The sequence below is a fragment of the Hydractinia symbiolongicarpus genome, chromosome 4 (assembly GCF_029227915.1).
Source record: "Hydractinia symbiolongicarpus strain clone_291-10 chromosome 4, HSymV2.1, whole genome shotgun sequence".
NCBI classification, from domain to species: Eukaryota; Metazoa; Cnidaria; class Hydrozoa; order Anthoathecata; family Hydractiniidae; genus Hydractinia; species Hydractinia symbiolongicarpus.
This window is the reverse complement of record NC_079878.1, coordinates 24,161,661-24,173,042: the sequence shown is the minus strand read 5'-3', so window position 1 is coordinate 24,173,042 and position 11,382 is coordinate 24,161,661. Positions and strand designations below refer to the sequence as shown.

The 11,382-nt window shown below is 32.8% G+C and overlaps 1 long non-coding RNA gene across 1 annotated transcript; it reads left to right on the top strand.

Annotated features, from left to right (window-relative positions):
• Positions 1 to 1,247: 1,247 nt before the first annotated feature.
• Positions 1,248 to 11,112, top strand: LOC130641966 (uncharacterized). The gene is made up of 2 exons (XR_008982526.1): positions 1,248 to 1,766; positions 10,801 to 11,112. It is a non-coding gene; the product is annotated as an uncharacterized LOC130641966 (long non-coding RNA).
• The last annotated feature ends 270 nt before the right edge of the window (positions 11,113 to 11,382 follow it).

The window sequence follows — 11,382 nt, the reverse complement described above, 5'->3', positions numbered from 1 at the left end:
AAAATGTTGAGGCGATGCCATGTTTTGTTTCGATTCTTCTGTTCTTTAAATAAAGAAGTAAAGAAAGTAAGTAAATAATTCAAAATGAAAACTATTATTATTAATTTCACAATGTATAATATTAAATTATAGAAATATTTTTTATTATTTATAAAGTATCTTAAGGAGGGAGGAGTTTGAACAAGCCACTGTTACTTTGCGACGGATAACACTGCATACACATTTTTATTCGCTTATAGGTCACTTGCAACCTCGTCTCCAGGGGTTATTTACGCCTATCATATTCTGGTGGGACAGGGTCGTCAATTAGGCGTAAAGAACCCTTGAGACGACTTTGAGGTCACTCAGTCACAAGCAAGCACACTTATTAATTCCGCCCTTTCTCCATACCTTTTGTATTTTATTTAGAATCATTGGCACACTTGTAGTTTGTCATAAAAGGAACATGAAAATGGCAGCGATAATTTTCCGCTTAAATTGGCACTTTCGCTGTGACATCATCACAGGCATGAAATTTATCCAAACAAGCACTTAATCCAACCCTTACAAAATAATTTCTCTTGATAAAATAAAGATGACTGTTATGACTTTCAAGTTTTCAGGAATATTGTTAATAAAAGTCATTTGATTTTCAGGGTTTAGAAATGTAGGGGTAGTTTCGAGTAATGGTCAATATCTAACACTCTTAAAGGTATAGCAACTAAAAAGGCATGGATAGATAAATACGAGACGCGGAAATTATCTTAAAAAGATATTTTTTAAAAAAATAGAGTCAATAAAAAAAACAGCGGAATCCGCCCCTCACCCCCCGGACAGAATAAGGTTAGAGATTAGGAGACAAAGATAGTAACTCCCAGCTGCGATGGGTGGGTTCGACTAGTGCGTCAAAATTCTGTTTCTACTTTTTTATGTAAATCTTGTAATTCTCTCAAGAGTAAGTAAGTAAGGAAACAAAGTATTTCTGTAACGCACTTAGCAAAAAAAAATCTATTTTAAGTATTATGACAGAAAATTAATATGAAATACGCAGTTGCTAGCTGTGAAAACGGAACAGAGTAAAAGGGATCTCTTTCGGTATTTGTGTTCTGTGAGCACGTAAAACTAGGGTTCAAACTAACAGCTGAAAAGTGGTACTCGTCACGTACTTCGCTCCGACAACATCCCTCCCGCTAACTTCAAAACAAAACCACTTGTAAATTATTTATATTTCGCAGGAAAATTCTTTTCTTTTTTGTTTATCTTTCGTTTTGAAATATTAAAACACACTCTTGCGTAACCACATGGTCTCCAGTTAAAACAAAGCTAGCACAAGTTAATTTATTGGAGAATTCGAGTTGCTGTTCTCTATAACTATATATTTTTGTTGTTTTTTGGTTTTGTTGTTGTTGATGTTTTTGTTTTTCTCACCACTTTTCAAAATCTTATGTGTTAAGATTACCGTTTAACAAAAACACGGCATTGGTCGGCTCCCACGCTACTTCCGTTCAAATTGACAAAACTCTATCATAAAATCAATATAACATAACACAAAAACAAAACAAACAATAAACATAACTAATTCCTACAAATTATTCAAGATGTACACAAAAACTTAAAAATAGTGTTACGTGTATGTTTAACCAAATCAATGTAAACAAAAAAGACAAGTTTGGTTTCTCCATGTTTTTTTTCTTGTTTATATAAAAGAAGAGAAGCATTTTAAAAAGGAGAATGGCTGCAGATGGACGAGTACCTGAAGAGAGTTTGGTTCCACATACGACAATTTTGTAAGTTATATACTTGGAATCTTACTCCACCCTCTCCTCTATAGGATACATATACTATACCATATCATAAGCCGTAGAACTTGCTATTCTCCGTGGAAGAGCAGCTATATTGAACAACACATATTTAACTCTGTATATTTTAAGGTCAAGTTTTTAGGAAAAAATTAATTTCCTACTATTTATTTCCGGTGTGTTTAGAAACTATGAATGCATATATTTTATAAATGTGTGTATATATTTAAGTCACATGTCGTATTTTTTAAATATAAATTATGACACCATAAAATCTTTAGGTGTTCGGATAGCAAGAGAAAACAAGACATTCGTCTTAGACATCATCCCAAAAATCTTTTTCCCGCTTTAATCTTTTTTTCCCAATCTCTTTTTTTAAAGCATACGATTCATTTAAACAACTCTGACAACATGAAACATCCAATGTCTTTATTCTAAGCTTTTCCACGTTTTCATACCCTACAGAATTGATAGATCTATCTGATATGATCTCACGTACGCAATATATGACGACAGTATGTGACAATAATACGGCCTTCGTTAACCATAATCAACTCATAGTATTAATACTCCTTCGTCTGAGCTTAGTTTAGCAAGTAGAATATTTCTCATCATATTTAACATATTTGAAATCCTCAACTTCCAGACAAAATGAGAACAAAATGGATCCAGATGAAGTCTACAGTGTAGCGTACCGTATACATCCTAAAGCTGAAACTACTTTTTCCTACACGATTTTTTCAAGTTTATGGTCCTAATGTGTCATTTGTGAAAGTTTATTCCCTCGAAAATCGTAAGAACTCAACTTATTTGTACAAAAAAAGCTATTAAACTTCAATTATTGTTATCAATTAGTCATTTTAACAAGGGAGACCTCGTGCAAAAAATTCAGTGTTCGTTAATTTAAGCCCGAAAAAAATAGTCTTTTGTGTCTTCAAGATGGTTAAAGAATGTTGCACGCCTTGATAATAAAATTATTAAAAATCACGTCTGTTGATTTACTCGTTGAGAAATCTGTCACATGACCATTTTACCTAAAAAATAACCGATAAAGCTACTGTTGTGCTTAGTGTCAAGAGCATAACCATGTATTAAACTATGAAAGTTGTAAAAAAAGAAGGAAGATATGCATTTCAAACAAATGTAAACTCGTGTTCGCAGATGAAAAACAAATGTTCCGATTGGCCTTTTTTAAAAGAACAACGAATTTTAGAAAAATCTTGGGATATCTTTTTTTACTATGTAACCCAAGAGACGTTCAAAAAGTAAGAAAAGTAGTCACAATATATTTCATCAAGGAGAGACACAAATTTATGATGTGTAACAAGCTTGTATTAATTTTTAGTCGTCGAGAGCTCGTATGTTTTTGCTATGAGTAAAAAATAAAGTTTGTTTGCCGCCTCCTTTTATATGTTTACACAAGGAGGAAAGAAACAAATTCTCTAAAAAGGACACATACTCGCTGCATAAAAAAATCCACCCACACTCTGGTAATAACTGCCCCCATCAATTTCCCCTAAACAGCAACCGTATATATTCTAACTTTTAGTATTCACGATCTGATCTTTGTTAGTTTACACTTTGCTGCATAAAGGGAAGGGGTATATGTTGACTTAACTGATCCACGAAGGCGTCTGGTCCAAATTTATATCTGCTTTACCTTTAACGGCACACTTTTAAGTAAAGCTTGCTTTAGAAATGGAAGTTATGCATTTTAAATATGGAAAAAGCTTTTGACAGGAACTAGGAACAACAAAAAGTATGTTTAATCTTCCTGTTACGTGTGGTAATTGTCTAGCGAAAGTACCTCTAAAACTTGCATGATGTGACCATTGTGCTGAGTTTCCCACTCAGTACAATGGTAATTCTTTTAAAGCTCAGAAAATAATGACACCAATACATTAAAATGAAAAAAATATATATTGTACCATTCCATGTGCAACAAGCAGTTTGGATTCACTTCTGTTTAATGGAGGTATATAAAGGTTTTTACTTCCACATTATCATTTAAACCTAACTGATCCTAGGATTTATGTTTTTGTTTATTCCCTTCGTTGTGACATCATTTTAGGATAAAAGGGGTAGAATTCTTTACTACTACTCTCCCTTCTGTATTACGTTTTTCACATTTAATTATTATTTTATACCTGAAAGCAAGCTCGCTCATCCAATAATTCATGATATTTCAACCTTATTATTCAACGGACGTAATCAATTTCATTTTGTTTTCAATCATTTAAGTCAGTCAAGCATTAACCGATTTGATTGATTGATTTTAATTTTTTTTGTTTTCAGTTTAATAGCTGATTGGTTTAAACGTATTCTATAAGAATTGAGGCGGGAACGTTTTGAACATCTACAAACGCATTTTTATTTCTGAAAACACAGAAAATTAATCATAAACGCGAAGAAAAAAACAAGAATTGTGTAGGTGTATAGTAAACCAGGTATTGTATGTTCATTCTTGTTAAATATCAGATTTATCCACTCCCTGGTAAGATAATATTTCGTCAACTGCGCGTCATGAAATATTACATTATCCCGAGTAGATAACTTTTGATGTCCAGCAAGAATGGGCATATAATATATGTTTGTTATTTCGCGAAAACATTTTGCGATATTTTATTAGTAAAAAAAGTCGAAAAAAGATGTTGGTTCGGAAGGCAAAAATGTTTGGTTGAGTAAATAAAAAAAAAAATTATTAGTCACTTAGCAAAAAATTGGTCAATTTTTGCTGTCCTTTTTTACCAAAGGTACAGCTATTACGATTTCTCAGGCGCAGCCTTTACATCTTTTTTTCTTACTCTTGACCTCACTCCATCTTTTTTTTTAAAAATAATTTTATCACAACGTGTTTACTTTCACGCTTTCTAGCTACGATGGAAATGTTTGACAAATTTTCCAAACATTATCACAGTTTGCAACTCCTCTTATTAAGCATTAGAAGTGGGACGTGTTCGATTATCGTAAGCAATTTTAAAAAATTCAGAAATAACCGCTCAAACAATTTTTAAATATATCAGTTAAGATAGCAGTATTGAGGGTTGCTATATAAATTAACTGAAACATTTATAGTGTCTTTGAATGACTAACCAAAAAAGACATAATAACTCCTTCTATTTTCTTATAAGGGTCCGTGGTCACTAAACTCACGCGATTTCTTTACATCTTCTGCTTCCTAGCTATTTTATAAGTGAGCATAACACTGGTAAGTAGAAGAAGTTGCTATATTTTATGAAGTTTTGACGTCAGTTCTGTTCTCACTATCTGAATTTTTTTGTAGTGATTTACATGTTGTGCAAAACAATAAATACTTGAACCGTGAAATACTAATGAAAAATATTTATGAGTTTTACATGAAATTTTGAGTAGAAGATTTAGCAAATGGAAGAATACTTTACGTGAACCGTAAGTAATTTTATTGTTTGTTTTTAAAACAACAACTTAATGGAACACTAAATGGAAGCTGATAAAACAACTTTTTTAAATAAAAAGCACTTATTAATAAAAGAAACAACATGAAAATAATCATTTGCACAACTTTCCACTATTTCTTTAAATATTTTTAGTCAAAAATCTAGAATGCGACTTTTAGTTATTTTATAGCGTTTTTTGTTTGAAGTCAAAAAAAAAGTATGGAGGTTATTATAAATAAATAGTATGCTTAACGACTCTTTGCGATTATATGAGCTGTAGCTGGTCAAGACATGTTAAAGGTTACCTCGTGCGAAAAATCAAGGATTTGTCTTAAAAGTTGCGCTAATTATGCGAAATTATGGCGTCATGAGTTAGCATTAAGCATAATTATGGTAAAAAAATATTGAAATTTATGTACAATGTTCAAAACGCGTCCAACTTAACAGCCAGAAAACATTTTTAACTGTATATGGCTTGTCAAAAATGTTAAATATAACACCCTCGCAGAGGATACTTGTGACATCATGCATAATTAGTGAATCTTCTTAGTCCAAATTCTAAAGAACCAATCAAGAATTTTTAAAAAATTATTCAAATTCCTAGACAACCTTTCAAGCTCTTTTATCTGCAATTAACTTTATTTTTCCATGATCGAGCCAAACATGAATTCAAGTTACTAACGAAAACATTGCATTTAATTTCCAGCTACCGTGCGCTATTTATTTCTAGATCTCTTTATTGAAGTGATCTGAAGGAAATTGTATCTATACCTCATTTTATGAATTTTGGACGTAATAGCTATGTGGGTTTTATTTACAATTGTTGTGTAACACAACCATAAAGGTTTACAAACATGGGAAGGTGGGTTAAAATAAATATAACCTGGAATACTTGAACCGTGAAATAAAAAATAAAAAATATTTATACATGTTACACGAAATCTTAAGAAAAGGATTTGGCGGATGTTACAATACTTTATATGGTGAAATGTAAGTAGTTTTATCAACAGCCTGTTTTTTTTTAAATACCCAGTGGGCACTTCAACGTTGAATCAACGTTGAAAAGACGTTGCTTGCGACGTTGAAAAGACGTTGATTTTACGTTGCAAATGAAAGTTTTTTTGACGTCTTTTTCCGACGTCTATTCAACGTCGGACATCAACGTCTTTTCAACGTTGAAACAACGTCTCGCAACGTCTTTTCAACGTTGAAACAACGTCTCGCAACGTCTTTTCAACGTTGAAACAACGTTGCAGGACGTTGTTTCAACGTTGAAAAGACGTTGATGTCCGACGTTGAATAGACGTCGGAAAAAGACGTCAAAAAAACTTTCATTTGCAACGTAAAATCAACGTCTTTTCAACGTCGCAAGCTACGTTGAAACAACGTCCTGCAACGTCTCTTCAACGTTGAAACAACGTCTCGCTACGTCTTTTAAACATTGAAATAACTTCTCGCAACGTCTTTTCAACGTTGAAAAAACGTCTAACAACGTCTAATCAACGTCGTTTGGAAATGCTCTCGCAACCGTTATTCAGCGTCTTTTCAACCTTAAGAAACAGACAAACTTGACCGAATCAAATCATAATCGCCATTGTGGCTTCAGTTTTATATGTCCATAGTTTACATGTCCATGTATCTATTCCCTAGCATGATTCCGACGCTTATATTTGTGTTACGTTATTTGTACATGGTTATTGCGAAAAAGAAATAAAATCATTTCTACGATATGTCATTTTTTTATTATAAACATAGGCAGTATATACAACTTCTCCGCTGAAAACTTCCTAAATGAAACTTAACGGAGTTTTATAATACAAAATATAAAAACGATATTTCAAGTATTCACAACTGGTACTATGTGAGAATCTCCAGCGTTCCAACCCAATGCAAAAAATGTAACGCAGCAATGACGAGGTTGTTAAACGTGCAGTATTTGCAAATTTATAGCTGCGATTTCATGTGCCAGGCACGCCTCCTGATAAGGCAGCCTGTTAGTATGCTCAAATCACCTAAAGTGTCAAGCAAAACTGTTGCACCGAAGTCTTTAATCAAGCATTGGTTAGAGAAAAAGTATGTTTTCTTAATGAAGTCAGAGTTGAATACAAGGGTGTTTGTTAAGGATACCAGATGCGAATAAATACGATCATGATGCTATACTTTATAAAAAGTGTGAAAAGCCACCGTCCTCACCAGGTGCAAGAAGTCCAGGAATCGAGGTTGAAAATTACAATAAAAATATAATGAATATTATATTAGCACTGTATTTCCTTAAAAAAAGCACCCACTCATGCATATTCCATACTTTTACTAGTCACAAGTCCGATCTCTAGTAGAAACACTAAAAATTGTTGAGCTAAAATCACTTTAACATTTTGCCATTCTAATTTTCTGCCACCCAATCAAAATTAATATAAGCTAGAAGAATTTATTACGGCGCTTGAAAAATTTATAATCCTCTCTGATATAAAAGTTGTAAATTATTTAAAAATTAATCGATTTAATTTTCTTCGGCATTAGTTCTTCCCGCTCCTCCACATCTATCAGGTGCATATTTAAGGATTGATGCCGTACACGCACGAACTTCTCCTTCTGTCGCATTCTTTTGATGTTTGATAACAGTTTCTACAACGTAACAAAATTCTTATCACATATTGATGGAGGTAGTTTACAGTACAACAGCTGGACAAATAGATTTCCTCAGATTAATGTGTATTTTTCCCCCTGAACGTCGACCCCTCGAAATGGCGGGAAAAACTTAATACAAACTTGTCGGTTTGGATTAGCACTTTAATTGAAGGAACCTTCAAGCAGACAATACAATCATAAGTTTTCAATCCTCTACGTTTATTTATCAGCATTTTCACTTCTGCATAGTTATGAATGTCTTTCAAGTACTTAAATGTCACAATTTTTTGCGAATCGATCGAGTTCAGATATTTCGCGGGATTAAATTTTAGTCAATATGCCTTTTTCATGAAAAGTTGGATTTTTTAAGTCAAAACAAATTAAAAGAATTTACATGGGCTTTGGAACAAAACATGCAGCTTTTTAAATATGATGATTTATAACTAAGAATTACTAAATACTTGATATTTAGCTTCAGCTATATATTTTTTTGTCACAATGTTTTCGAATAGATTGCTATAAATGCTTGCATATGCCAGGCACGCCCTCTTATAAGGCAGCCTGTTAGCATGCTCCAACCACCTGTATGTGTCAAGCATAACTGGTGCACATGAAAGCAAAATAGCAAAAATTTTAAATGGTTATTGAATCAAAAGTTATATCTTCAAATAGATTGCTATAAGTATGCTTGCATGTGCCAGGCACGCCCTCTTATAAGGCAGCCTGTCAGCATGCTCCAACCACCTGTATGTGTCAAGCATAACTGGTGCACATGAAAGCAAAATAGCAAAAATTTTAAATGGTTATTGAATCAAAAGTTATATCTTCAAATAGATTGCTATAAGTATGCTTGCATGTGCCAGGCACGCCCTCTTATAAGGCAGCCTGTCAGCATGCTCCAACCACCTGTATGTGTCAAGCATAACTGGTGCACATGAAAGCAAAATAGCAAAAAATTTAAATGGTTATTGAATCAAAAGTTATATCTTCAAATAAATTAGTAAACGTATGCTTGCATATGCCAGGCATGCATTAATTTCGCAAATCAGTCAATGAAAATTTTTGGGAGACTTAATTTCTCGAATGCAATGCAAATTCGCAAAAAATTCTGACAATAAATATATATGTAGAATAAAATATAAATATTTTATTGTTTTGTTTTTACATAGAGTGCTCAATAAAAATCGAGCTGAATAATATATAAATTATTATAATCTACTGAGTTGAATAAGCAATTGAGACAACAAAGGTCTCTCATGTGGTTTGTTTTTTAACATGTTTGTTGCAATCATCAAAAGCTTTTCTGATGCAACATGTTTAGCAATACTTTCAAAGTTGTATCCCAATGTATATACATCTGTTTCACAGGAGACATATGAGCCAGGTACATTGCGCAATTCGAATGCCAGGTGTCTGTGAATGGTGTTGTATCTTTGATGCTTTGGAGTCCCGGGTTTTATAGAGTAACGGACTGGGTCTTCCACCAAGGTTGCTTTTCCAAAATCAATTATCTTAGGCGCTGCATAAACTATCTCGCTATTAAAAATGCACAACTATGAAACATCGACAATGCGACCCAATTCTACAATTTCTGCTAACAAAAAATACAGCCTATCATTCATGGTTACAGTGGCGCGATTGAAACGTTTATGGTCTTAAACGGCATTTAGGTGACAAAAAATTAACACTTTGATGTCACTATCATGTTCAGTATACCTTTTTTGTTAACTGTGCCAAATGTTGTCGAAAATAAAGTAGTTTTAATTTTTGGGCTAATTTTGGCCTAAAATGACATTTAGGTGACAAAAAATCCAAATTTTGAAGTTACCATCATGTTCAGCATACTTTTCTTGTTAATTGAGCCAAATTTTGTCGAAAATAAAGTAGTTTTAATTTTCGGACCAATTTTGGCCTAAAATGACATTTAGGTGACAAAAAATCCAAATTTTGATGTCACCATCATGTTCAGCATACTTTTCTTATTAACTGAGCCAAATTTTGTCGAAAGTAAAGTAGTTTTAATTTTCGGACCAATTTTGGCCTAAAATGACATTTAGGTGACAAAAAATCAAAATTTTGATGTCACCATTATGTTCAGCATACTTTATTTGTTAACTGTGCCAAATTTGGTCGAAAATGAAGTAGTTTTAATTTTCAGACCAATTTTGGCCTAAAATGACATTTAGGTGACAAAAAATCAAAATTTTGATGTCACCATTATGTTCAGCATACTTTTTTTGTTAACTGTGCCAAATTTTGTCGAAAACAAATACCAATTTTGGTCTGAAACGTCATTTAGATGACTTCTAAGTACTTAGAGAGTTTAGGTACGAAGTTTAAATCTGTGACGTTGCAATTGACCATTTGGGACATAGTTAGCCAGTTACGAGTTGGAAACCAATACTATCCTCGCAGGCGAGATAGTAAAAACTAATGTTGTCACATGATTTACAAAGAAACAAACAATCTTTCATATTTTTAATGAGTTTTACGTTATCCGTCAAATTAAATTCCCGCCAAAATTAATAAATTTTGTTCTCCGCCAAATTTAATTTTTTTTGTTATCTGCCAAATTTTCTTCCCGCCAAAATTTTTGGATTGCAAGTATGTGTAATGTACTGTAAAATAATAAAAAAAGCTGGAAATACAAAATAACAATACCAGGCTGGAACATTAAAAAAGTAAGACCACCTCAGCCTGGGCATTATATCCATTAAATATTTTTTGAGAAATCTAGCTAGCATTGTTTTTTTAGAGATAAGTCTCTGGAAATAAATTTTTCTTACATTCTGAAGAATCCCCATCTCTCTTGTACTGAAATGTCGACTTGTTGACATGCAGACAAATAACATCACTTCGGCAATTTTTTGCCGACATGGAAAAATTTGATTTAAAATAATTTAGGGTCAAACGATTTATTTCTAGAATGTGTCAAATAAATATGCGTGAAAATTTTAGCTAACTTTTTCTTTCTTTAGATTCTGCTACGAATGCTACCGAAGCAAAGTTTACGAATTAGCATATGCTGTACAGAAATACTTTACTCACGTCTGTGGTTCTTCGCCCTTTTCGCCTTGTGAGTTGATACGAACTTCTTAGGGGCTTAGGCGCGAATTTCCTCATCGAAAGTTTCCCGCCAATGACTAGGAGGGATATTACATGCGACAAAGTAAAGGTTTAAATATGTGAAAGCGAAGTAAATAAACAGTTATTATTGTATTATAAATTATAATTTGACAAAATGGATTGTATTTTAAATGTCTCACATCCATAATACAAGTTGAAATATTTGTTTCTCTCAAAATACGAGGACAAAAACCCCCTGATAAATATTACAAAAAATAAATCGAACGTTTGGTACGCTCTGTTGAAAAAAAATCCATTGAATGTTTTGTGTACATTTCATGTTTGTGTTCATTCATTCTCTGATGTTATGTCACAAAAGTTTTAACATAGCATAAGAGAATGAATGCACATTCGGCTCTTATGTAAAAAAGTACATAGATGCGGCTGTAAAGTTGCAAACAAATGGTAATATTTTGAAGTAGTAAAACTGCAGT